The sequence below is a fragment of the Vitis riparia genome, chromosome 9 (genome assembly GCF_004353265.1).
Source record: "Vitis riparia cultivar Riparia Gloire de Montpellier isolate 1030 chromosome 9, EGFV_Vit.rip_1.0, whole genome shotgun sequence".
Classification (NCBI taxonomy): Eukaryota; Viridiplantae; Streptophyta; class Magnoliopsida; order Vitales; family Vitaceae; genus Vitis; species Vitis riparia.
The window spans coordinates 17,844,393-17,870,491 of NC_048439.1; the positions used below are offsets into that span (position 1 = coordinate 17,844,393).

General features: G+C 29.9%; 1 pseudogene; it reads right to left on the reverse strand.

Annotated features, from left to right (window-relative positions):
* Positions 1-2,759: 2,759 nt before the first annotated feature.
* The window catches only part of LOC117921877, a 36,500-nt pseudogene continuing 13,160 nt past the window's right edge, over positions 2,760-26,099 (reverse strand).

A 26,099-nucleotide genomic window follows, 5' to 3' on the forward strand; every position in this document is an offset into this window, starting at 1 on the left:
TTTATAAAATCATTACCAAACACACTCTTAATCATCCATATAACTTTTAAACTTGTTACACCGATATTACATTTTAAGTATTAGTACTAAACATATCTCTCCACGAGCTCCACTTGAATAATTATATTTTAGCACTAAAATAGTTCGATAAGTAATTCGTCTGAGGACTAGATCTAGTAGAATGTTAGCAGTAAATTAAGTGCAGTAATACGTCTTAGTTGTTGGAAGAGGATTTTAGTTGCTATTGACTGAGGACTAGATCCAGCAGAGTTTTCCTACGTGCCCCATACGGGAATTTATTTTCATAGTTTAGACCATAATGAACTGTCAGCAAAAAATTAAAAAATGAATGAAGTATTAGTGGAAAAGTATGGAATGGTGATAAAACGCTCATTCCTAATTCTAACATAAAAACCCTAAGTCGAATTTATTTCATTTATTTTTTCTTGTCTAGAGAATCGACAATCTTTTTGGTACATCCTTGCGTTATTCTTAAGAGCATTATTTCAAGTTCTATTTTTAATTTTACTATATATCTTCATAGTATGTTTTTAGATTATGTTTGGTTCCCAAAAAAATTAAGAAAATGTTTTTAGGTTATGTTTGGTTCCTAAAAAAATTAAGAAAAAATGTGAAAGAAAAAAAAATAGCAAGAAAATTAAATTAAAAGGAAAGAAAAAAATGAAGGAAAATAAAAATATAAATTTAAATTCTATAAATTATTTTTATGACTATGTTTGGTTCCCAAAAAGTTTGAAGAAAAATATGATGAAAAAGAAATAAAGAGGAAAAATAGAAGGAAAGAAAAAGTGAAAGAAAACAACAAAATAGATTTCAAGTTAATAAATTATTTTTATATTTTACTTCAAACTCATTTTATTTATTTAACTCTTCTTTATAAAGATTAAATGATTTAAATATATATAAGTTTCTTATTAATTTTAATTTTAATTATATTTGACTTTTTTCCCCCTATTTTCAATAGTAAAATCAAATATGAGAAAATCATTTTCCTTAATATTTTATTTTATTTTCTTAATATTTTTCGAGATCAAACACAATCTATATGTTTCTTCAAATTTATGTTTATTATTTATCTTTGATTATATAAAGATTAAATAATTTTAAAATGCATAGATTTTTAATCAATTTTAATTATATTTGATTTTTTTTATATTTTTTTATAGTGAAACCAAATATGAGAAAGTCATTTTCTTTGACATTTTTTTTTCTTTCTTGAGTACTTTCTAGGAATAAAATATAGCCTTAAGGAATGTTTAAAAAAAAAAAATTGTTAGCTAATTCCTTTGCAATTGAAAATCTATGTATATATTTTAAAAGATAATCTAACATAATTTGCTAATGTTGACATTGATACTTGGTTTCATTAAAATAGTATTAATAATTATTATTAAACGCTAGAAATATGTCCTCAAAAGATTAAAAAAAAATTAAAACAAAAGTGGCATAGATTAAAATAGTATTTTGTTTCATATTATTTATGTTTTCTTGACCAAGCATTCATTGGCTCCAAAGGTAAAAATATTAAAGTAGCTAATTTGGTTTTAACTTTAATTTTAGCTCATTTAAATTCTTTTATACCCTTGTAAATGACATAAAGAGAGAGAGAGAGAGAGAAAAAAAAGAGAAAATTTTTTTCTGAACATAAGAATTTTGGAATCCCAACATGTAAGTTGATATATAAAGCAATTAACATAGGTAAACAACCATCTCACTTTTCACAAACAGAAATCTTATAATTACATCGAGCAAGTGAAAAAATTTGTCCACCTAAAAGATAATGTCTACTAAAATTTCATTTGTCATCATTTTGTGTATTCTGTTCTTTTTTGTTCTTCCAGAGATCAAACTCGGGTTTTGATACCAGTTTATTATACTAACAAAAGTTTTAATGCAAACAATGTTATTTCAATAATACAAAGATAAAAATAATCCATATAAAGGTACAAAAAATTTTAATATGGGTTGACCAATCATACCTACATTTATAAACGAGAAAAAATCATTCCACTATACCATGGAGAAAATTACAAACAATAGAAATAAGATACAATTATCGAGTTCACGAAACATCTTATGCATGTTTTCTCATTCTTTGTATCTATATTCTGAACCACGAGTCCTCTCACCCCACTAGGTATCTCCTATTCACCTTGTATAGTCTTTACAAGTCTATCTTCATCTAATAACATTTTCTCCTCATGACTTAGAATGTTTATAAAGATATTCCTAATAAATTTTCTTATTTTATAATACAATTTAATATTGCAATAACATATCAACTTAGGAAATATTCTATATAATATTTTTTACAAAAAGAAATTTATACTAATTAAGAATTTGGAACATTTTTCAACACCAACAACGATTTGAGCCAATCGATCTTGCGTAAGTACTTCATATGTATAACTCAAAATGTTGATTAGGAAGCGCTTGGAGGTAATTCATTAATTTTATATCACTTTATGTGATAAGCATTTTGTTGCCCACAATAATTTTTATTAATTTAGCGATTGGACAGTACTTAGGTTTATTTTGAAGTACAATAATGGATTTTGCACGGTGTAGTTTCATTAAACATTTTTTAAAAATAAAATATTTACAGACTCTTTGTTATTGCTAAACAAAGCTTTTTCATAACAGAAAACCGATAAAAAAAAAACAAAAAAGCCTTGGCTTCTAGTATTTAAACTCTACAGCCTCGAAATAAAACATACCATTACAAATACATTTTATTGTCACCCTCTTTGGTTTCGACCATTGGTTGCTCCTCTTCTTGCTAACCCTAGTTTGTTCACAAAACTAAAGTAAGCTTCACACCAAGATCTCTTGAAGGCCAAAATAAAAAAGGGAAATAAAATACCCACTGCAAATCCCAACCCAACACTAGTAAAACCACTCATCAATGAAGCCATTTTCATTTTCTTCTTCTTGATCAATAGTACTTTGGCCTTGATCCTGATTCTCTCCTTCACATTTTGTAACAAGTGGAGCTCCACAAAGACCTGGGTTTCCATAAAAAGCACAGGCATCGAAGGTTGTTATTTGCCCTATAAAAGGGATTACACCTGAGAAATGATTGTTAGATAGGTTTAAATAACCCAGATATGATAGTGAAGACATGCTCCGAGGAATAACACCTGAAAGCTTATTACTTGACAGATCAAGAGATGCTAATTGACGCATCCACGAAATATTTTCTGGAATTGAGCCATTGATGCAGTTGCTTGACAAGTTCAGAATCACCAAACCCCGCAGGTTTGTTAGTTTCTTGGAAAACTCTCCACTCAACTTATTGTTGGATAGATCCATGCTAACAATCAGAGAAAGAGTCTTGGTATACTCTAGAATTTGGCCTTTTGTACTCACAACCAACCTTTCTTCGTAGTAGTGCCCTGCTAACCTCCCATATAACAAATACTTATTTATGGTTTCCTCTTGATCCATGGCTTTAAGATCACCAAAAGTAGGTGGGATGGTTCCTGACAAATGGTTTCCCGCAAGGTCCAGAACATGTAGTGAGCTTAAGTTTGAAAGCTCAAAGGGAAGTCCTCCAGTAAATGCATTGAACCTAAGATTAAGAATTCTAAGATTCATGAATGCAGCTCCAACCCATGCTGGAATGTTGCCTGACAATCTGTTGTAGCTGAGATCAAGGGTTTCCAAATTTGATAAATTGCAGAAAGAAAAGGGGAGCTCTCCTGAAAGCTTGTTATTTCTGAGGTGAAGCGACTGGAGCAATCTTAATGAACCAAACGATTGAGGAATGGTCCCAGATAAATTGTTGTTCCCAAGGTCTAGAACAATTAGGTGAGAGCAATTACTCAAAGTCCATGGAATGCTTCCTGCCAAACTATTCCTTGAAAGATCAATGACCGCAGCAATCCTCATATGTCCTATGGAGGGTGGGACGGGTCCAATTATTTGATTACCCGAAAGAGAAAGGAAAGACAAGTATGGCATGAATTCACCTATGCTCAATGGGATAGGACCAGAAAAGAAGTTGTTTGATAGATCCAGTAGCTGTATGTATTGGTTTGAAAGAGGAATGGGTCCTTCAAAGAGATTGGAACTCAAATCAATATATGCAGTAGGCCCAACATTTAATGGATTTGGTAACTGACCTTGTAACTGGTTGTGAGAAAGATTCAATCTCACTATATTAGAAGAAATGTCCCAAAACCAGTTTGGTATGCAACTTGAAATGCTAGCATTTGAGAGATCAAGATCCCAAACCTTCTTTTGAGACTGAAGCCAAGTCGGGAATGAAGGACCTAAGTTACATGAATTCATTCCAAGCTCAAAGAGCTGGAAAGGAGGGATCCAATTGGAACTGACATTCAAAATGAAAGAGTTGGAGCCCAAGTGCAATTCATTCAGACGAATAAGCTTCGAAAAATGTTCTTCAGAGAGACTTCTGGCCAATCGATTGCAAGACACATCGAAGTAGGACAATTCAGAAAGTTGTCCAAAGCTATCTGGGAGACTCCCATTAAGTCAATTACGGGCAAGAGATATACTTGTCAAATGTTGGAGTGTCCCCAAAGAAGCAGGGATGGGACCTTGGAGCTTGTTGTGAGACATAGAAAGTTCCACAAGATTTTCAAGTCGGCTCAACCACTCTGGCAATTCTCCATCGAATTGATTGTTGGACAAGCATAATGTAGTCAAATTAGGCAAAGTCTTAGGACCGCAGTTTTGGATCCCTTCGAGGGATTTGGGTAGACTTCCTTTCAAGTTATTACTATCCATGGAAAGAAACTGTAAGTGGCAAAGTCTACCAATATAGTTTGGAAACCAACCTGTAATATTACAAAGAATAAAATTAATTAATTAATTAATTAAACAATCTAATCTTAGAACAGAAAAAATAATCTATTTAGGATTAATTAACTTCAAAACCTAAAATTCCTTATTTTTAATTGCAAAGCCATCCAGATGTTTTTAGAAGTATTAGGATTAATTCAAATTTGATATTGCACCCCTTCTATATAGAAAATAAACTACTTTGAAAAATGTTGATGTTTGAAGATGGAGGATGAAAATATATAGCTAATATAACAAATAGCAATAAATTTATTATTTCTTTTTATTCAAATTTCTAAAATGAAAAACCAATTCAAAGCTAATGACATATTTACATGTTTTAAAAATCGGATTGGAGTAACTAGTTCAATCAGTCAAATCATTGATCAAACTAGATCGGTTGATTCAACTAGTCAGACCGTCGACCGAACTTTGATCCGATTTGATTCACCTAATTGGGATAAAATAGAGTTGAACTGACATCAAACCGGTCAGCCCCAACTGGGCTAGAATAGAGTTGAACTGACATTGAACTGGTCAGCCCAATGGGGTTCAATTGCTAGATCAGTGAGTTGGGTTGGTTGGTTCAACTCAAAAAAAAAAAAAAAAACCGCTTTTGAATGCCTATGTTCACAAGCCCAATGTTCAACTAACTTTTAACTTTTTTCTTAAAGCCCACCAAATTAATAGCCCAAATTGATGCCCTTTCACAAATCTTTGAATTGAGTTGATTGCTGCACTCCAGAGTGGCTTTTTATATGGTAGTTTGGGACCTTTGGGTCACTCATTTTCTGAGAGATTCACAAAGGACCTTTTGTTTTTTTTTCTTTTTTTAAAAAAAAAAGGCTAAAAGCTATTTAAAGGGCATGGAAGGATGGGGATTTAACCTGAGTCTTTAGTGGGAAAATACCAAGGGTGCAACACTATGATGTCTCAACATGCAATATGTTACTTATATTATATATATAGCTAATTGTTCAATATTAGTGATCAATTTGTCTTTCCTTGATTAGGTAGGAATATCATATTGAAATTGAATATAAATAATATAAAGAAAGTTATGCATAAGTAATAAGAATAGAAGTACAATTAAAAAAACAAAAACAAAAACAAAAAGTAATTCAACATGGTCAAGGATGTTTGATCAGAATAAACAACTTATTTCAACATACTCAATAGTGGAAAATAATAAATAAAACTTATTTTTATTTATTATTGCATGTTGAAAAAAGTAATATTCCACAATATGTGACTTTACCATAGAAAAATTCAGATTGGTACCTTGAAGGAAGTTATGGGACAAGTGGAGATCCACGAGATTTTGAAGTTGACCTATCCATTCAGGCAATTTCCCACTTAATTTATTATAAGACAAGTCCAAATATGTCAAGTTAGGCAAAGGACTTTCAGAATCACAGCCCCTAGTTTTATTGGGAAATTCGGGTAGCTTTCCTGACAAGCCAGTCTCCTTCATATTCAAGTATTTTAAGTTGCAAAAGTCTCTGATGGAGCTTGGAATGGCACCTATATCACAAAAAGGAAATAATAATTAATTTGATTAAAAAATAATAAAGATAATAAAAAAAAATATTATAATTATTTACCATTCTATTCACATAAAATCTTAAAACTTTCTATTCTAGTTAGAAGCTTACCATATAAGTTACTTCTACGCAAATTGAGAACTTCTATCTTTCTCCAACTCTTGCTAAATAGTTGAGAGAGGCTGCCTCTTAGATTTCTATTCCAAGATAAATCCAAGTATTGCAAAATGGGTAGCTCCATGAGACCAAGTGGAATCATTCCGTATATGTAATTGAAACTTACATCAATGAATACAAGGCTACTAATGTTTAGAAGCCATTGAGGGAACTTAGAATCAAAATTGTTGTAACTAATGCTAATAACAGCAAGTGAAGTAAAATTAATAAAGCTCGGAGATGAAATTGAGCCAAAAAGATTACAGCCTGATAGATGCAATTCAGTTATATAAGGAAGTTTATTTAATACCTCCACCCAATCAGATCCTACCATTGACATGTCAACACCATTCATATGAAGATACTTTAAAGACACAAGGCCAACCATCCATTCAAGATTGTTGGCAAATAAATAAGGAAGTCGGGAAGAAAGATCAAGATACTGCAAGTTAGAAAGATTTCCCAAATTTGAAGGAATTGCACCACTAAATCCGGCATACGATAGGTTTAGATATTGTAAATTCTTCAAAGACCCAAAGAATTGAGGAATCGGGATGTCATCAAATGAGTTGAAACTCAAGTCTAGATATTGTAAGGACCTAAGTTTTATCAATGAAGGTCTAATCTCCCAGACAAGCTCATCAAGCTCCAATTGTTATATGCATTCCAACGAGAATATGGATTACGGAGATCAATTGAAACAATAGCTCTAGTGTCATTTTCACAGTCGATTCCGTGCCATTGACAATAATTACTTCCTTTCCATGATGAAAGCTGATTGTTGGGATCTTTGATGCCATTTTTAATGTCAATAAGAACATCCCAATCAGATTCTAGGTTAGTGTTGAAATGTATATCACTGTTACAAGAAACTTCTTTTCTTATTATGCACAAACTAACTAAAATAAAACCAATAATTGAAATTATCCTCATATGATTTTCCATCCAGCTAGGAACACCTGTAAGAAAATAGAGTCAATATGTGGTTAATTGTTTTTATTAAATTAAACTAAAAGTTTATATGAAAAACATAACCCAAATTTTAAAAACAAGTGCATAGAGTCAAATAACTTATTTAAGCAACATATTTAAACAAGGGAAATCGATCTAATAACATTTAAAAAAGCCTAACTAGTACAAGAACTTAAATATATACCAAAAAAATATAATTGTAATCATCTCATAAATCAATCATGGGCTTTTGAAGAGATACACAAAGAAACACATAAGAGATAACTTACTATTGTGGAGTAAAACCTCACCTAATACCTTTGTTTTTGCTTGTTTATTTGATTGAAGCCAAATATATAGAAGAATGGTTATATAGAAGAATGGGTTGGACATTGAAGAGTCTTCTTCTTAATACCAAAGAAAGTAGGTAACTTAATTGAAAGTAAGTGGGCCCATTATCGTAAGCAATTAATTTCAGCAAATAATGCAGGAGAACAACATGAAATCAGATGCATACTAAAGAAAAAAAAAGTCATTGACGAGAAATCTTGTAAATATAAATTTTTATTAAATTTATTTCTATTCAATAATAATGATTCCCACAACTTTTTTTAGAACTAATTTTCATCTTACTTAAAATAATTTGAGAGTCAATTTTGATATTGCAAATTAAAAATTTTATTAGTATGCTCAACTTTCAAATAAAAAAGAAAACAAATGTTTGTAATTATTTTATATCTTCCAAAGTCTTTCATGGGCGCATATTAGGTCAAAATGATATTAAACATTGCACATGGTGAAGGAGTTGATCAATCCCTATCAAAGAGACTTTTTCTAGATAAAAGATGACAAGTTACCAATAATGTCATAGAATTTTCATAAACCTATGACCTTGTCCCGTGTAAGGAGGTAGAAATTTCATTAGTATGAGAAAATTTTCCACATCCATACCATCATTCACGGAAGAAATAATCGTGCCTAGCTCAACCCAAAAGGTTAGAAAATTGTAAATATAAGAAAATTTGCTAATCAAGTTCTCACCTAATGGGGTAAGTAACCATGTTATCACCTAGAAAAGAGATCATTTTCTTAACTTACATCAAGTGTTATACAATATCTGCTGAACTCTTATAAATCATGCACTACATGGAAACTCTTTTTTAGAAAATTTCTATTAAACCACTCACAGTGTATTTTCCAACAATATAATCTAACAAAAGAAGTAAAAGTTTAATAAATATAATACATATATGTTATGTTTAAAGAAAAAGATCTATATGATTGCATATTTTTCTCAAAATAATAGTGATGATGATAAGAGAATATCATTGACGCATCTTGAAAATCCATTAATAGTTAAAGCAATTAATTATAAGAATGAGAGGTTATTATGAATAATCTAATGGTATAATTTAATATTCTATATACATCCCATCAATTAAAATTACTATATAAATGATTTATATGGAAATCATGCATCAAGAAGTTAAAAGGTTTAGATGGTGGAGCACAGAAAAGGTGTTTCTGTCTTCTCATTTCTTGTTATTTGGGTTAAGAAGAATTGAAATTCTTAGAGATAAGGAAACAGACTTTGTAAATCAAGGCATTGATACAAGCATTTTCTATGCCCGTAATTAAAGGATTTGGTAAGCCACAATCAAAGAAATAATGCTTAAATCTAGAAGGCGTGTAATTAAGAGAGTTGACAATTCCTATTTGGTTCATTGTGTTTAGGAATATGTTTCAATCATTTCCATAAAATGTATCTCACATTCATAATATATCTGTTAGCACACTAAGTTGTTGAGTTTAAATTGACAATTTTATTCCGTTCATCATGCCTTAAGACTTTTCTAGTTTTTTGTGTCTTATTCTCTATTGAAGACTCAAAGTTGTTATATAATCAACAAAGGATGACATAAATAAATATAGATATTAAGGTATTTTAATTAAGTATAAAGTTTTAAGTTTCTTAAATAATAAACTTGAGCACTCAAACTTGGCACTTGCAATAATGGCTCAAGCATTGGAAGTGTGCAAACACTCCTAATAAGTACTCAAGCACACAAGACAAATTTTAGTTTAGCTTTTTCTATTTTTTAGAAAATCCTTTTTTAATTGAAAATTTTAGATTTCTATCCACTAGGGTTTTGTCTCTATAAATACTTTGCCTAAAAAAGCTTTTTCTTTTTTATGTGAATATTTTGAAAAAGACATATCATCAACTTTTCTCATATTAAGAAACTCTCAACTAGTTTATTTTTTCATGCACTTGGGTTTGTGAGAGAGATCCACATCCCCTTAGGTGTTGAGGTATTCATGAGTAGGTACATGTATTGTTTTATGGACATGACAATTGACATAGATATTGGGGAGTCAGACTTAGAGATAACATCTACCAAGTAAATTTGTTAATTTCTTACAATAGTTGATTAGTACTTTGTACTATTTGGACCCTATGATTTTTACATCTCTAAGGTCTTTGGAAGACTTTATGGTGGTTTTTCATATAAATCATTGTCTATTTGTGTAGTTGTTGTCACCTTTTTTCTCATATTCTAAAAGAGAAATCTTAAAAGAATAAGATTTAGGTTCATAACAAGACCTATTAACTTTCAATTGATATCATAGTAGGAAAAATTTGTAAAAATCAAAAGTTTTCAATCTTGCTAGATCCAAGTTATGGGACCATAGAGGATTGGGTATTCAATTAACAATCCAACCTATTTTGATGGCAATAAGGCAATACCTATCCACATTAGAAGGTCTATATGATTTTTTTCTTAGAAACGCAAGAAAAAAGGCTCTAGAATTCAGTAGAATTTGAATGGGGACCATTATTAAAATTGGATGGTCTAGAAGATCTATTGGTAAACTCAAGCTTAAATAAGATTGTGATAAACTTGATAATGAAGGCAATGAGGTGAATGTTTGAATTCTTGAAAAATCCATTCCAAGCCCTAGATTGTTAAGGTGTAAGTTGCTACAATCCTCGGGGTCTCTAAATCTATGCAATGGAAAAATTCAAAATAATGAATCTTAGATCTAAATGCATAAAGATTCACTAACAGCCCTTTAAATAAAAAAGACAACAGATGTTTATAATTCTACATTCTCCAATGTAGTCTTACCAAGGCATATTATGTCAAAATCATATGGAACTTTGCACATGGTGAAGGACATGACCAGTTGCTATCAAAGAGACATTTTTCTCAAAAAAAAAAAAAAAAAAAAAAAGGACAAGTGGCCAATAATGTCACAGAAGTCTCATAAACCTATAAACTTATCCAGACCAAGGAGGTAGAAAGTTCATAAGTATGAGAAAATTTTCTACATTCATACCATCATTCACGGAAGAAATAATTGTGCCTAGCTCCACCCAAAATGTTACAAAATTGTAAATATAAGAAATTTTTCTAATTAAGTTCTCACCTAACAGAGTAACCAGGTTGTCACTAAGAAAAGAGATAATTTTCATACAATCCAGTTTATTAAACCACTTGTGCGTATTTACTAACTATACAATCTAACAAGAGAAGTAAAAGTTTACCAAATATGATACATATTGTAATATTTTTCCTATATCTATGGACTTGCATTTTCATTGCATCCCCACTTGTTGACAAAACTCGCTTTCTAAGATCAAAAATTATATTTTATAAAAAATCGAAGTCACTACTTATTTTTATATATATATATTTTAAGGGAAAATAAAATAAGAAACTAAAACCCTAAGAAAAAATGACTCCTGAAACTTTTGGAAAATTGTGTCATTGAAAAACCCAAGTCTAGGTCCGAGAACGAGGTTATCTATCAAGAAAGTACCTTAAAAAGATAACACCTCTTTTAAAAAAATAGGTTTTTACTTATTAGGTTAAAGGAAGCATGACAATTAATCAATAAATCAGGAATACCAAATAAAGCAAAGGTAATCAAGTCTAAAGGCAAACAATATATATGCTATTATATCCTAATAAATATACCAAAGAAATTAATCACAAGAGAAAGGAAGATAGGAGGTACCTAAGCTACAACCCAAAGTTCTTTCATGAAAACATCAAAGTTAGTTTGACAATATAATCCAACATACAACATGCATTCTATCCATTCAAACAATCAAGCAATCAAAACAATACCATGCATTAGAAAGCACATAAAAAGGGTCTACATATTTATAAAATTAAAGAAGTGGAAAGTGCAAGGGATATATTTGAATAGCATACACAACCCGCAATGCGCTTCCATACAACTAGAAGAGGGTTAGCTTACAAATAGTAATAATAAATAGAAGAATAACAAATAACTATGACAATAAACCGTAATATACATGGTATATATACAACTGAAATGAAATGGTAGAAATATAAGGAAACAACTATCATGTAGGACATGCAATACAAGTCATTATTAAAGCTAAACTAATTTTCATGAGTGTCAAAGATACAAAATTAGTGATTAAGACAAAACATGCAGCAAAAGGGCAAAACAGTCAAATTCACTTGCAAAATCCTAAACAAATATTTAGAGACATTATTTCAATATGAGAAAAACCACACAACATCTCATTATGTCTATATTACAATACCAAATCCAAGATTAAGTAAAGATATCAATTAATTCCACATTGAAAGATAAGTTACATATTATATAGAAACTCCAGCATGCAATCAAAATAGGAGTTTTTACAAAACAAATCCTAAAAAAAAATCTAAAAGTGGAATTTAATTACAAAAATTTTCATGAAACATCTCGTACATGTCTAGAACGACATACAAAATCCCAAACATTCATTCAAGATACAAATTTAAGCAAAAACACCCAAAAGTTATAAAAGATCTAGAAGTGGGTAGAAAATGGTGATACACATAAAGTGAATTTGTAAAAATATTCGAAGGTCTCCTAAAATCATACGAAAAATCCTACATGTACTTTAAGGTGCCTAGTTTACAGAAGAAATAGGGAGTACTTGAAAGTATTTTTAAAACGCTCAAACTTATCAGTTGTCCAAAATCAATCATGAGCAGTAGGTGAGAATTTGTCAAGAAAATGTATTTTTTAATATTTTGTGTCAAAATTCAATTTTAAGAATCAAGAATCTGGAAAAAAAATATTCATTTAAATCAAAAAGATAAAAAAAATTTAATTTTGCAAAGGTCTCTCGGGTGTACATAAGTAGGCCTAAACAAAACATGCTGAAAAAGATGATCATAACTTAGCTTTGAGGAAAGCGTTTTAACTTGAGTAACATTCCAAAATCAAGTCCAAAGAGTGAAGAACATCATTCAATTTTTTTGAAAATTTTTAAAACACTCCAAAATAATCAAAACAATTTTTTTTTCGTGAAAGGTCCCTAGCTGAGTTGAAGCTGATGTCAAAGATGAGTTTTTTTTTTTCTTTCTTTCTTTCTTTCTTTTTCTTTCATATAGGGGTTCTATCAAGCCCTCATTCAATATTCATAAGTTTAACCTATGTATTCCCATTAGCTTAGGGGCATAAGTTCAAAACTATGTTAAGAAAACAAAGTTTTGGAAAACTAAGAAAAATGAATGCAACTTGGATAAAACTGAGTTGTATATTTTTAAAAGAAAGTGAGATCTTTACCCTAAAAATCTAGAATGAATTTTTTTATTTTTTATTTTTTTTAAAAAGTTTTTAAATGATTTAAATTCCGTTGAAAATGATTTTAGGAAAGCAAAAGGAGCCACATGAATTAATAAATCCAAAACATTGGATACAAAATAGATATTTTTTATTTCTAACTTAAAAGGATTTGAAAACATGAAACATTAAATTGGATTCCCCTTTTTGGCTACATTTCATTTGGAATCAAGGAGTCACATCTATGATGGAGAAAATTCATTTTGATGAAAGAAAAAAGGTTTGTTTTATCAATCCAAAATGGCAATTAGATAATTTTAAAAGGATCAAAACTCAAACAATTATTCTATTTGAAATATTTAATTTTTTTAAAACACAAATAAAAAAAATTCTATTAAAACAATTATTTTATTCGAACTATTCTGATTTCTAAAAGAGATAAATAACATTCAATCAAGACAATTACTTTATTCAATCTAACTAATTTTCTAAATCAAATAAATAGGATTCAATTGAAACAAATTTGAAATAAGGTCTTTAACACATGGGATTAATTATATTGACAAACTAAAAAATTATAAAAACTCTTAAGACTAAAGATGAATTAAAAACTAAACAAACAAATATCCATAAACACTCAAACCTAAAGACAAAAGAAAAATTAACCAAACGGAAATATATATATATATATATATATATATATATATATATATATATATAAACACTCAAACCTAAAGATGAATGACAAACTAAACAAACTAAATTAAAATAAAGATTTTTAACACATGGGATCATTTATATCAACAAACTAAAATATAAAAACCTAAAGGTGAATTAAAAACTAACTAAATAGATATTTATAAACACTCAATCCTAAAGTTAAAGATAAACTAACTAAACAAAATTAAAACAAAGATTTTTAACACAGATGATCATTTATATTAACAAACTAAAATATTAAAACCTAAAGGTGAATTAAAAACTAACCAAATAATTTTTTATAATTATTCAAAACTTTATATGAATGATAAACTAATCAAATAAAATTAAAACAAAGATCTTTAACACATGGGATCACTTATATCGGCAAACTAAAATATTAAAACCTAAAGATGACTTAAAAACTAACCAAATAAATTTTTATAAACACTCAAACCTCAAGATGAATGATAAACTAATCAAATAAAATTAGAACAAAGATTTTTAACACATGGGATTATTAAAATCAACAACCACTACAATAAGAATCACTTATAGTAGGGGCCAACGAACCCAGTAAAAAATAAAATTGGTGTGACTACAATATATGGTTGCATGCCAAATTGACGGCAACACAGTGTAGCCATAGGTGGTGCAACTATAACTTATAGTTGTCATTGTAAGGATGGTCGTGAGAATTAAAACATAAGTGGTGGGTGGAAGTGAGGTACAGGAAATGCATTCTTATAGTTGCATTTGAAAAGGACCCCACTAGAAGTTTGATTTAGTTGCATTTATAAATGACCCCAACTAAAAGTTTGATTTAATTGCATTTACAAGTAACCCCCACTAAAAGATGTAATTTTTTATTTAGTTGCAATTAAGATTTGGCTGCAACTATAGATTCTCAATTTTATTTTTTTATTTTTGGAATTTATCAAATGCAACCTTTTGTACCATTGCTAGCCAGCTAAAAATCTGAAGGGGGACAGAGCACAAGTAGTGGTGGAGCCTTTTCCTGACAACATTTGGAGAATGCAACCTAGCTAAAAATCAAATATTAAAATTTAATATGATATTATATCATATTCCAACCCAACTAAAATTCAACTATTCTTCATATGGTCCATTTTTAGTGGTATAAATAGATATTAGGTAGTATATAATGCCTAAAGAGGTTTTGTGTAGCCAAAACCCATAGAATCAATGGGATTATTAAAACTTATATACACAATTCAAGTGAAATTCCAAAATATCATTCAAAAATCATAGCAAAAGTCCCTATAAAGTAGTAGAACATTCAAAGCAGTCAATAACACTCCTATGAATCCTCTGAGCATCTTGTATTTCCTGCAAAAGAAAATAGCAATGACAAATATGAGTCCATGTATTAACTAAATTGCTTCCCATCAGAAAACTCCCGAGGATATCAACATTCTGTGATACTGTATGTTTCCATGTTTAGCATCTTCCCAAAGAAAGCAGAGCATTTTGTAGCAAAAAAAAGTTTTGAATAATAAGATTTCCACAGAAGTTACCTTCAAGAAATGACAATTCTCCACTACACCAAGAGTATTACAATAAACTTTCTTATTTTCTGTATCAATTTTGATACCTTCAGCTTCCCTGAAATGAATTTCTACATTTTTCTACAAGAGAAGCAAAAAGGTGAAGCATTGTGTCAGTAGCCTACCGGATCATATTAAAATGGAAGCAGCTACTAGTACTCCATATGAAAAGGCCAAACTTGATTTTGCAGCAACCAATTAACAGTCTATATTTTCCAAAACCTAGGGGTTGAGTCAAGCTCCGTGCCTGAGCTTACAACATCTCCCATAACTGACCAATTCCTTAAATAGTTTAAATTGGGATCTACATGGTCCTTACTTTCAACCCTAGCTATCAGAATAGAAAAGATGGATATATCCAACTATGTTCTCAAACACCCATTTTATTAAGAAACATCTATCCAAATTAAGCTTCAAAAAGCAAACTAGGGAAGGAACCCACTCAACCTGAATTTTCAAGATCACACCTGCCAACTATGATGTAGGATCCCCTAACGACATCACAAGCATAGTAATTGATCCAGTTAGGAAACGGATCCCAACCAACACCTTATCATTTTTAGCAATTTCTATGTTCCCACATAGTTTGGATGCTTCAAAATGCCAACAACAAAACATTCCATCAGTGTGTATAAAATAATTAGATTGCATGGTGGATGTTTTGGTATATTGTTGATTTTTATTTTTTAACTAATTGGGAAATTTAAGTCCATGGTATTAGGTCTAGAAAATGGCAATTGCTGAAGTGAGAGAAGGTTCCGAAATGGAATATATATATATATATTTATTTGAAATCAACAAATGGGTTTAGATGTGGAACCATAAATTCTAAAGAAGTTATAAATTTCAAAAGAGCTATTGGTTTAAATCAATCTCACCAATACTTATAATAGCATCAAGAAGAGAGCCAAGCAAAGGTAGAAAAACCACACCAGTAATTCTAGCACTAGCAACTTCCACCAGAATTTCACTCCCATCATACAAAAGCATGGCTGCAAACAACATCAGGGACACATACATAAGGATAAGGAATATGTTTCCAGTGCTCAAAAACAATAAAATCTGGTTGTTGAATCTCTTCCAACTCCATCAAAAACAATAAAAACTACAATTTAATTCATTTGGAAATTTAATTCAATGTCCGACAATGTCTCTTATACTACAATTTCTACTATCTGATGGTAATGTACTATCTCTCTTCATTGATTTGGGTTTATAAAGAACACATGTCAGCTTGAAGCTAATAGATTATCAATTTTTTTTTTATAGTAAAAATTGCAAGTGCATGAAAATAAACCATGAAGTACATGAATAATATTTCTTTTTATTATTTTTAGATTCTAATGAGCTCCTAATATTATTTTACTTAACATTTAAAAAAAAATTATATTTATAACAAATATACTTTTATAATTGAAATGATAAGGTAAAGTTAAAATTGAGATGAGTCAATTTTAACTACTATCAACTCCTCTTAATTAATCAAATTAATTTAGTAAGATACAATTAAATTGGGACCTTAATGAGTCAATTATTTTCCTACATCAAGCACATCTTGATGACAGTTCACCAGTTAAGCATCCTGTGATTGGAATATGAGCATTTATAAATGTTATATCCATTACAAGAACACTATAAGAGCTACCAAAAAACCTATTACAGTGTAGCCTTGTTACCCTATCTCTTCTGTGACAGGATTTAAGAGTATCAAGTAAATGCTATGCTGTCTTAATTTGTCTGTTTGCTTTGTCAGCACAGTTTCTATAAGGCAACATAATAAACCATATGGCTGAATCTGCTGCTCAGGCCAGCGTAAGGGCCAGATGGTTGATACTAGTATGAAAACCCTATTTGATCCATAAATCAGGAGTTGAGAAGTATTCATGCTCCAAAATGTATTTATGCTCTCCCCCTTAAGCCACAATTTTGTCTGAGCTACAGCATAATAAAGTTTGCATGCTTGTATAAAAATTTGTACATTCATATGATGCTTATGATGCAGGTTTTATCAATTAAACTAGATGAATGGACAGATGAACAGGTTGATACATTGACGGGTATGGGTGAAAATAATGAGGCAAACATGAAGTATGAAGCCTCCATTCCGGACTACATCAGAAAACCAAGACCAGATTCCTCTATAGAGGAACACTCTGATTTCATTAAGTATTACACTATTAATACACTTGGCATAAATTTCTAAAGGGAACTTGTATCATGCTGAATCAGAAACCCACTTCTTGAATACTCAGGAGAAAATATGAGATGCAACTATTTTTCAACTCTGATGTATGGATGTTCTGCCCCTTTCCACCTCAAGGTTTGTGTTCACCATCCTCCTAAGGTGGTCCTCTTGGGTAAGAACTCCATTAATTGGTACACTCTCTCTCCCAACATATCTATCCATCTATGTGTGCCCAGAATATCAAACAGGAAAAAAAAAAAAGATCGTAACATAGGGTACAATAAAGTACAGTGGAAAAATTCAGGGACCCAGACAATATCCATCTATTTTGTCAAGAGTATCAAACAGAAAACAAGCTCAAAATGTGCCACAATAAAGTACAATGGGATTATTTGATTGTCCAGATATCCAATATATTTGCTGGAAATTCTCTTCATCCTTCTCTGATGAAGTTGGGAAAATAGATTTGAGTTTGAATTTTCCATTTCTAACATGCCAATTTGAATTCAATTTGTGGTATGTTCGTTGGATCATCTTGTTGTGTACGTTCAAAGTGATCACCATGAGGTTGTTGCAGACCTGGTGCAAACAAGTTTTCTTTTTTCTATTCCCATGGATGGGCCTATGTCCTTTTGTACTCCCCATGTCTCTGTGCAGTGAGCTCTTCAATTTGAGTTCTTTACTACGAAAAAAAAAGTGGACTTGACAAGGTGTGACTAAGTATCTTCACATAAGCTGTTTGTTTCTTTATTATCTGGTGAATTAATTTGCTATAAGGGTTCTCATGGTTCTTACTGTACACTTGACTATCATAAGATTGTATGCTAGTGGCTAGGATGGAATTAGAAATAGGATTTAGGAGGGGGGGGGGGAGGATTTGAGGGGGCAAAAGTACAGAGATTAGTTTTCGGGGGGCAGATATGAACCAGAAAGCGTATTTGACTCACCGGTTGGTTTGTTTCTCTTTCAAAACTGATAGGATCAATACCTTATTTTGCATGCTAAGTTTTTTATTTTTGAGGGGGGCATGTGCCCCCTCTGAGCCCACCTGAATCCACCAGTGCTAATGGTATGAAATGTAATGACTCGCTCACAACCATGTAAATATTGTCCGCTTTGGACCCAAAGGGGCCCTCACGGCCTTAAAATGCATCTACAGGGTTACGAGGAGTCTATACTTATATAGTGCTAGAAACTTTCCCCCCTATTCGATGTGGGATGTCACAAACACCCCCGATGCAAACACAACGTCCTTGTTGTGTTCCACGGGATTGTGGGGCCAAACAAATCCCACACCGAGGTCAGGGATCGACTCTGGTACCATTTGTAACGACCCGCTCACAACCGTGTAGATATTGTTCGTTTTGGACCCAAAGGGGCCCTCATGGCTTTAAAACACATCTACAAGGTTACGAGGAGTCCATACTTATATGACGCCATCGGATGTGGGATGTCACATGAAAAGAAACTAGTTTGGTCTTTTTTTTCTTCACAAAAATAGTTATTAAAAGTAGTATTGAAGAAAAAGTGGTTTGATTGATCTAAAATATTGGCCCTCCTCTGCAAATGAAAAGGGGAGGGTTATTTTGGTTCACTATTGTTTTCTTCATTAAGCCTAAATAAGTTTGCTCACAGTAGAAGTGATGCAAATTTAGGGTATGTTCTATCAGAACACATTATTTCTTATTGTTTTTTACCCTTCAAGAAGCTATGATCTATCTAATTTGTATGAAAAAAAAAATATGATATTTTTCTTTCAAGAATTATAAATTTTAGCCATTTTTCTTCAACTTTAATTGGGTTTTTGAACTTGGGAAAAAAAATTTTAAAAATGGAAAAACGAAAAGATAAGGTTATTTGACATTGGACTAATAAAATGTTTTCACATAATATATACTAATTACATGATAGTGTAATATTGTAATATTGAAATGAAGGACCCAAGTGGCATGAACCCATCTAAAGAGCTTTCACCTAGAAATGGGGAACCAAATTGGGACTAACATTCAAACGGAAAGAATTGGAGTCCATGTATAGATACTCCAACTTAGCTTCCATAAATGTTGCTCAGAGAGAGTTCCACTCAAATCATTAAAAGAAACATCCAAGACTTGCAATTTAGAAAGTTGTTCAATCCTATTTGGGAGACTTCCACTCAAATGATTGAGAGAAACATCCAATTGTTGCAGTTGAGAAAGCTGTCCAATACTATTTGGAAGACTTCCACTCAAATGATTGAAAGAAACATCCAATTCTTGTAGTTGAGAAAGCTGTCCAATACTATTTGGGAGACTTCCACTCAAATCATTGGAAGAAACACCCAATTGTTGAAGTTGAGAAAGTTGTTCGACACCATCTAGGAGACTTCCACTCAAATGATTGAAAGAAACTTCCAATTGTTGTAGTTGAGAAAGCTGTTCAATACTATCTAGGAGACGTCCACTCAAATGATTGGAAAAAACATCCAATAGTTGCAGTTGAGAAAGTTGTCTAATACTATCTGGGAGATTTCCACTTAAATGATTGAATGAAACCAACAATTCTTTTAGTTGAGAAAGTTGTCCAATACAATCTGGGAGACTTCCATTCAACTCATTCTCTACAAGATTCATATACTCCAAGCATTGCAATGCCCCTAAAAAAGTAGGGATGGGACCTTTGAATTTGTTGTAAGATGAAGTCCCCTAAGTTCTTTAAGCTCACCCAACTAGCTTGGGAATTTTCCCATCAATTGACTCTTGTCCAAGTATACCTCCCTCAAATTAGGCAAAGGACTTTTAGAATTGCAGGTTTCAATTCCTTTGATAATCTCAAGTAAACTTCCATTCAAGTTATTAAGACTCAAATCTAGATATTTTAAATTGCAAAAGTTTCCAATGGAGCGTGGAATTGAACCTGTCATGACCAAGAGTAAAAAATGTGTGAATTAAAATTATGTAACGAACTAATAATAAAAATAGTAAATTAAAAAACAAGTTAATTCATGGACAATTAGTTTAAAGAAAAAGTTCATGCATTGGTGAATAAAAATACTGGGAATGGTACTTTTTTCTTTTCCTAATAACCATAAAATAAAGTAATTTCTTTAGATGTTGTAACAACAGTAAGATTACTAATTGATATTAATTATTTCTTTAACAATAAACTAAAATGATTTGAACAAAGTGATAGTTCAAGGAGAGAAGATAGAAAATAAAAATATAAACTAAAAGAATATTGCAAAGGAAATTATTAAAAAGATTTTTTTAACGATTATATGTTTTTCTGAACAATTCTTTTAGTTCAAGTGGGTCTTCTATTTATTTACAAACTCCTATAAAACATGAATAAAAAAAATATAGTTGTTAATTGTATGATATTTCGAAACAATAACTCTAAAAGAAACCAGGAAAAAAAAGAAGAAAAAAGAGAAGTTTCTAATAAATTAAAATCAATAAAATGACAAAGCAACATAATTTACAGTCTAAATCAAATGTACAGGGAATATACCATAAAATCAAGTACCTTATATGAATTAATGAGTGAGGATGTTCTTAAATGAATTATCACTCAAATCTAAATATTTTGAAGACACTAATTTTATCAACAAAGGTCTAATCTAATCGGTCAAGTTTATAAGAGACAATCTATTAAAGTAAAAATTCTAATGACAATAAGTGTTCCCTCTTTAGGATAAAAGTTAGTCATTCTTATTTTTAAGACTACTTGAAATTTATAGTAGCCAATTCACTAAATAGAAAAAAAAAACCCTTTTATATTTTTGGGTGGTGAATTTTTTATTTGTGAATTATTATTATTTAGTATATATATCTGTATAAGATAAACTAATTGAATAGTGCAATAGTAAGTTGAAAAAAGAAAAAAAAAGTTTTGAGTTATGATATGCCAAACAAATAAAGCAAAAGAAATGCATGCAAATTATTCCTATTTCCATCACATTAGGTGAATAATTTATTTTGAATTTCGACCCATTGAAGACTTCTTGTGGGGAAAGTGGTATTGACTTATTGGAAGTCATCAAGATAATAATAATATAGGGCTCTTGTGAGGAAATATTAGAGACCTCTACCGTCTTTTCAAGCAACTTGGTTCATGACCTACAACTCATCCAGATGAAGAAATTTGTTCCATGGCCACATAATTCATCTGTTTCCATTAAAACTTGATGTTTAAATGAAGATAGTGGCTAAAGTCTTTTTCTGTTTGGTTAAAAATTTAACATGATTTTGACTTGACATGGTGACAAGCATAGACCAAAAATTTAAGAAGGTAGAAGAGAGAAATATTTACAAGTCTGTTGATGTTATTGGAAGTCCGATTTTGTATATATTTTAAAATAATTTCAATAATCGTTGATAAGGTTGTGGTGAGGCTTTTGATATGAGTTATTATTGTGGACTTTTACATTTCTAGGATATTATAGGGTTTTTTCATGCAAATTATAAAAAAATATCTTAGGTATCCCTAATAATTAGATAATTAATTCCTTATATTAAATATTCCAATATAATCAAGAAAATATGATAAGGCATTTTAGCAAATAAGAAAGAATAATTTTTCTAGGTATAATTAATTTGTGAATGTAGGCTTTAGGGAAAACTACATAAATCGTGTTTTATGTGTTTTTTGTTTTTGTTTTCTTATTTTTCTTATTATTTTTTATTGTGGTTTTAATTTACAACTTATTTTATTTCTTTTCAAAATTTTCTCAAATTAGGAAACAAAATCAACTTTATAGCAAATCGAAAAGGAAAAATGAAGGCTTGAATGACTATATGCTTCCAACTTGTTTACTATAAGTTATATACTTAATTTTATAAAATTAAAATAAAGAAATTATGAAGCTATTAACAGTTACTTACCCAAATTACCTTATGTCTAAATGTAAAATTCAATTGGTTGGAAATTAAGTAATCTAAAGCAATTGATTTATTGAAGCACAACTAAATCATATATACTTCGTAAAAGCACCAAATGGATTAGGCAATTTTAAAATTTTTCTTACAATTCTACGTGAGGAAATGAATTTCTAGTGTAAAATTCTTTTTACCAAAAAAAATATATTTTTAATAAAAATAAAAATATATAAAATACCTATTATTTACAAATACTCATCAAAGTCTTGCAAAATTTAAAATGCAATTGACACTTTCAAATATTTCTTAAAATAAAGGGAAAAAAAGCTTAGAACTATTATTACAAAAATACAATTTTTAAGAAATTTCATATATTATAGAGTGGTTTGCTAAAATTTGTTGACATGAACTGAAATTTTAGTTTCTGTGTCCTTATTTTTGTATTTTTTGAGGCATAGGCAATTACAGGGGCCCAATCTAGATGACCCAAACATAAAGTCAAAGTCAAGCTAATGCAAAATTTTCTTGATGAGGTAGTAAGACATGGCAAAAACTTGAGGAAAAAATGGCCACCTTGGTAGACAAGCATAAACCTTAAATAAATAAATGAGGAAAATAATATCCTTAAATTTCCCTTGACATGACATGACATGACATGACATGACAAAAATGGCTTTAAAAAGTGGCCACAATCTTTGGAATATTTTGGGGTGGTATGCTAAAATTGTGGATACGCTATTGATTATTTTTTTCCTTAATTGTTTGTAAGATTGTGAAATATTACTTATATACTTATTGATAGGGCAACATGAAGACTGTGATATTTTGAGGAAGGTTTTTCCACAACTCAATTCATAGAGGTAATGACTTTATCATCTATATGTGCATATTATTTCTTGTGTGGGACATATAGTAGCAAAGTCATGCTCAAAGGGACAATGCGACATAATGCAAAGTTAAAGTTTGAATCAACATAATAGGCTAAGTCTCTCTCATTAAAAATAAAAAATAAAAGATTATAGATTAAGATGGTGTTTTTCTCTCATTTTTTTTCTACTTAAATTCAAATAGAACTTAATTTGAATTTTGTATCACTTAGCTATAATTATTCAACTATAAATTCAGATAGAAAATTTTGTTAACTAATACATAACTAATTTGAAGGTAATTAATTAATGGAAAGAATATCACTAATTGATGATAAAGTTCAAATAAAGGTAATTGTTAAAGCTCAAGCTCAATTTAAGTAGTTGATACGATTAAAAATGGTTCCTTTAATGAATGAGAAGATGGTTCTTGACTTCATAATTAGACTAGTCAATTCATATTTTATTATTTTATATACATCCTTGGATTGAAGTGAGGAGTACGTTTTGTTTTCTACAAGAGGACAAAAGGAGACAACTTCAAAAATAATGTTTTAAGTGAAGACAACAACATGTTTTTGGACCTTGAATTTTTAATTTATATATCTCTATTTTGTTTTTTTTTTAGCCACATACAATTGAAAAGGCTTGAATGTTGATGATCTAAACATAAAGTTGAAGTCAATCCAATGAAAATTTTCTTTAATAAGGTACCAAGATACAACAAAAATATATTAAAATGATTGAAGAAAAAGTTGTCATCGTGATAGAAATTAACAGCATAAAATTACATGACATACACCAGTTGCACAATTTTTGGACACTTACAACTATCAAAAGTTGACATGATTGGATTAGGTGATTATAACTTTTTTCCTTTCAGTCATATAGACTTAATAATAACCTCATATTAGAAAATTTTAAACTTCTAATATCATTATCAAACATGCTCTAAGTAATTACAGTAATGATTTTAGCTTATAAACTAGAAATCAAATTTCATATTCCTCTAAAGAATTCCTATAATTTAAAATATTTCAAAACCAATTATAAAAGCAACTAAGGAAAGATTGCTATATGAATATTCTAAGAAAATTTTTAATTTCTTAATTAATTTCATAAAACTAAACTATAGAGAAATATTTACAAACTTGTTGAAGTTATTGGAAGTCCAATTTTATATATATTTTAAAATAATTTCAAAAATCATTGTTAGGGATGTAGTAAGGCTTTTAATATGATTTATTATTGTGGATTTTTTTCAAGAGTGATATAGATGATTTAAAGGGTATTATATAGTTAGTGTGTTATTGATGAATAAGTATGAGACTAGTCATTTGATTTGATGAGATCTTTATTATATTTAAAATTATATTATATATTATTTATCACCAAGTATCATTCTTCTAACCACTTAAATAAATCATTATACAAGAGAGTGACAACATGTTTCTCTTTTAAATTAGAAGAAAATGTTCTATCACTAGAGAATTTTTCCTCAAAGCATAATGTTATGTAGTATAAAATATAACATCTCATAAACTTTTTTTTTTCTTAAGAAACTTTCATAGATTTTGTTAGATTGCTTAGTTAGTAAATACACTCATCTAAAAAGTTACAAGTTCTATAATTGCTTTAACAATTTTTTTTTTTTTCCCTGAAGCATTGAGGTTTTGAAACTTTTTTTTTAGTTTAACATTTATAAGTGTGCAAAGGATATTATAGAAGTCTTGGTACACATTATTGTGAAAATTGTCTCTTTTCCAAATGATAGCGAAAAGAGAATACTAGGCAAGAACTAAGAATATTTTCTTATATTTATAATATTACAACTTCTCGAATGAAGGCATAAATTTCCACGGATGATGGTATGGATGTGGAATTCAATGAAAGGAAATGTGGAAAATTCTTCATTGTAATAAAATTTCTACTTTCCTGTATAAGCAAGTTATGCTTGGTCCATGAAAATTCAATAAAATGATATCTAGTCCTTGTCGGGGGACTTGGTCTATTAGATTTAGAAGAAAAAAATTCTTTTAATATATATATAGACTCAATTTATTTAGTTATATTTATTTTGAGGAAATTTAATATTTGTAGAGTTTGTATTTGGGTAAATTACCCTTTTAAGTTTGATTAGGATTAGAACTTTATAGATATATGGTTTTATATATGATTTTAAGATAGAAGGAAAAAATGAGCAAAGAATGAATAGAGATAGTCAAAAGGTGTATGAGTTTTGGGTAAAGAAAGGTATGTTGAGAGAGTTTGAAGTGTGTAAAGTTTATTAATAAATTAATATGATCTTTCTTTCTCATAGATGTAGGCGATTATCTTAAACTAGGTAAATATTTTATCTTTTTTCTTATTTCACTTTCTTTTTTCTTATTGTATTTAGGTGTTTCAATTTTCCCAAGAAATACTTGTTCTGTCATCATATCTCTATCTACCACGTATAGTCCTCACCACCTTATATAAAATATTTCATAAATACATATAATGTGATTATAATTAGATTCTTTATATAGAATAAAAAATCTAGTAGTAATATCTCTACAAATATTATGTGACTCACATAATTAGATAATTAGTTCCTTATATTAAATATTCCAATCAAGAAAATATGAGAAGTCATTTTAGCAAATAAGAAAGAATCATTTTTCTTGGTATAATTAATTTAGACTTTAGGATTTAAGAGTTATAGGACTATAATCTTCTTAAACAATACTAGAAGTTCTCTTTTATCTTCATTTGTGAATGTAAGCTTTATGGCAAATTGCATAAATCGCACTTGATGTGTCTTATGTTTTTATTTATTTTTATTTTTCATTGTGGTTTTAAGTTTTAAC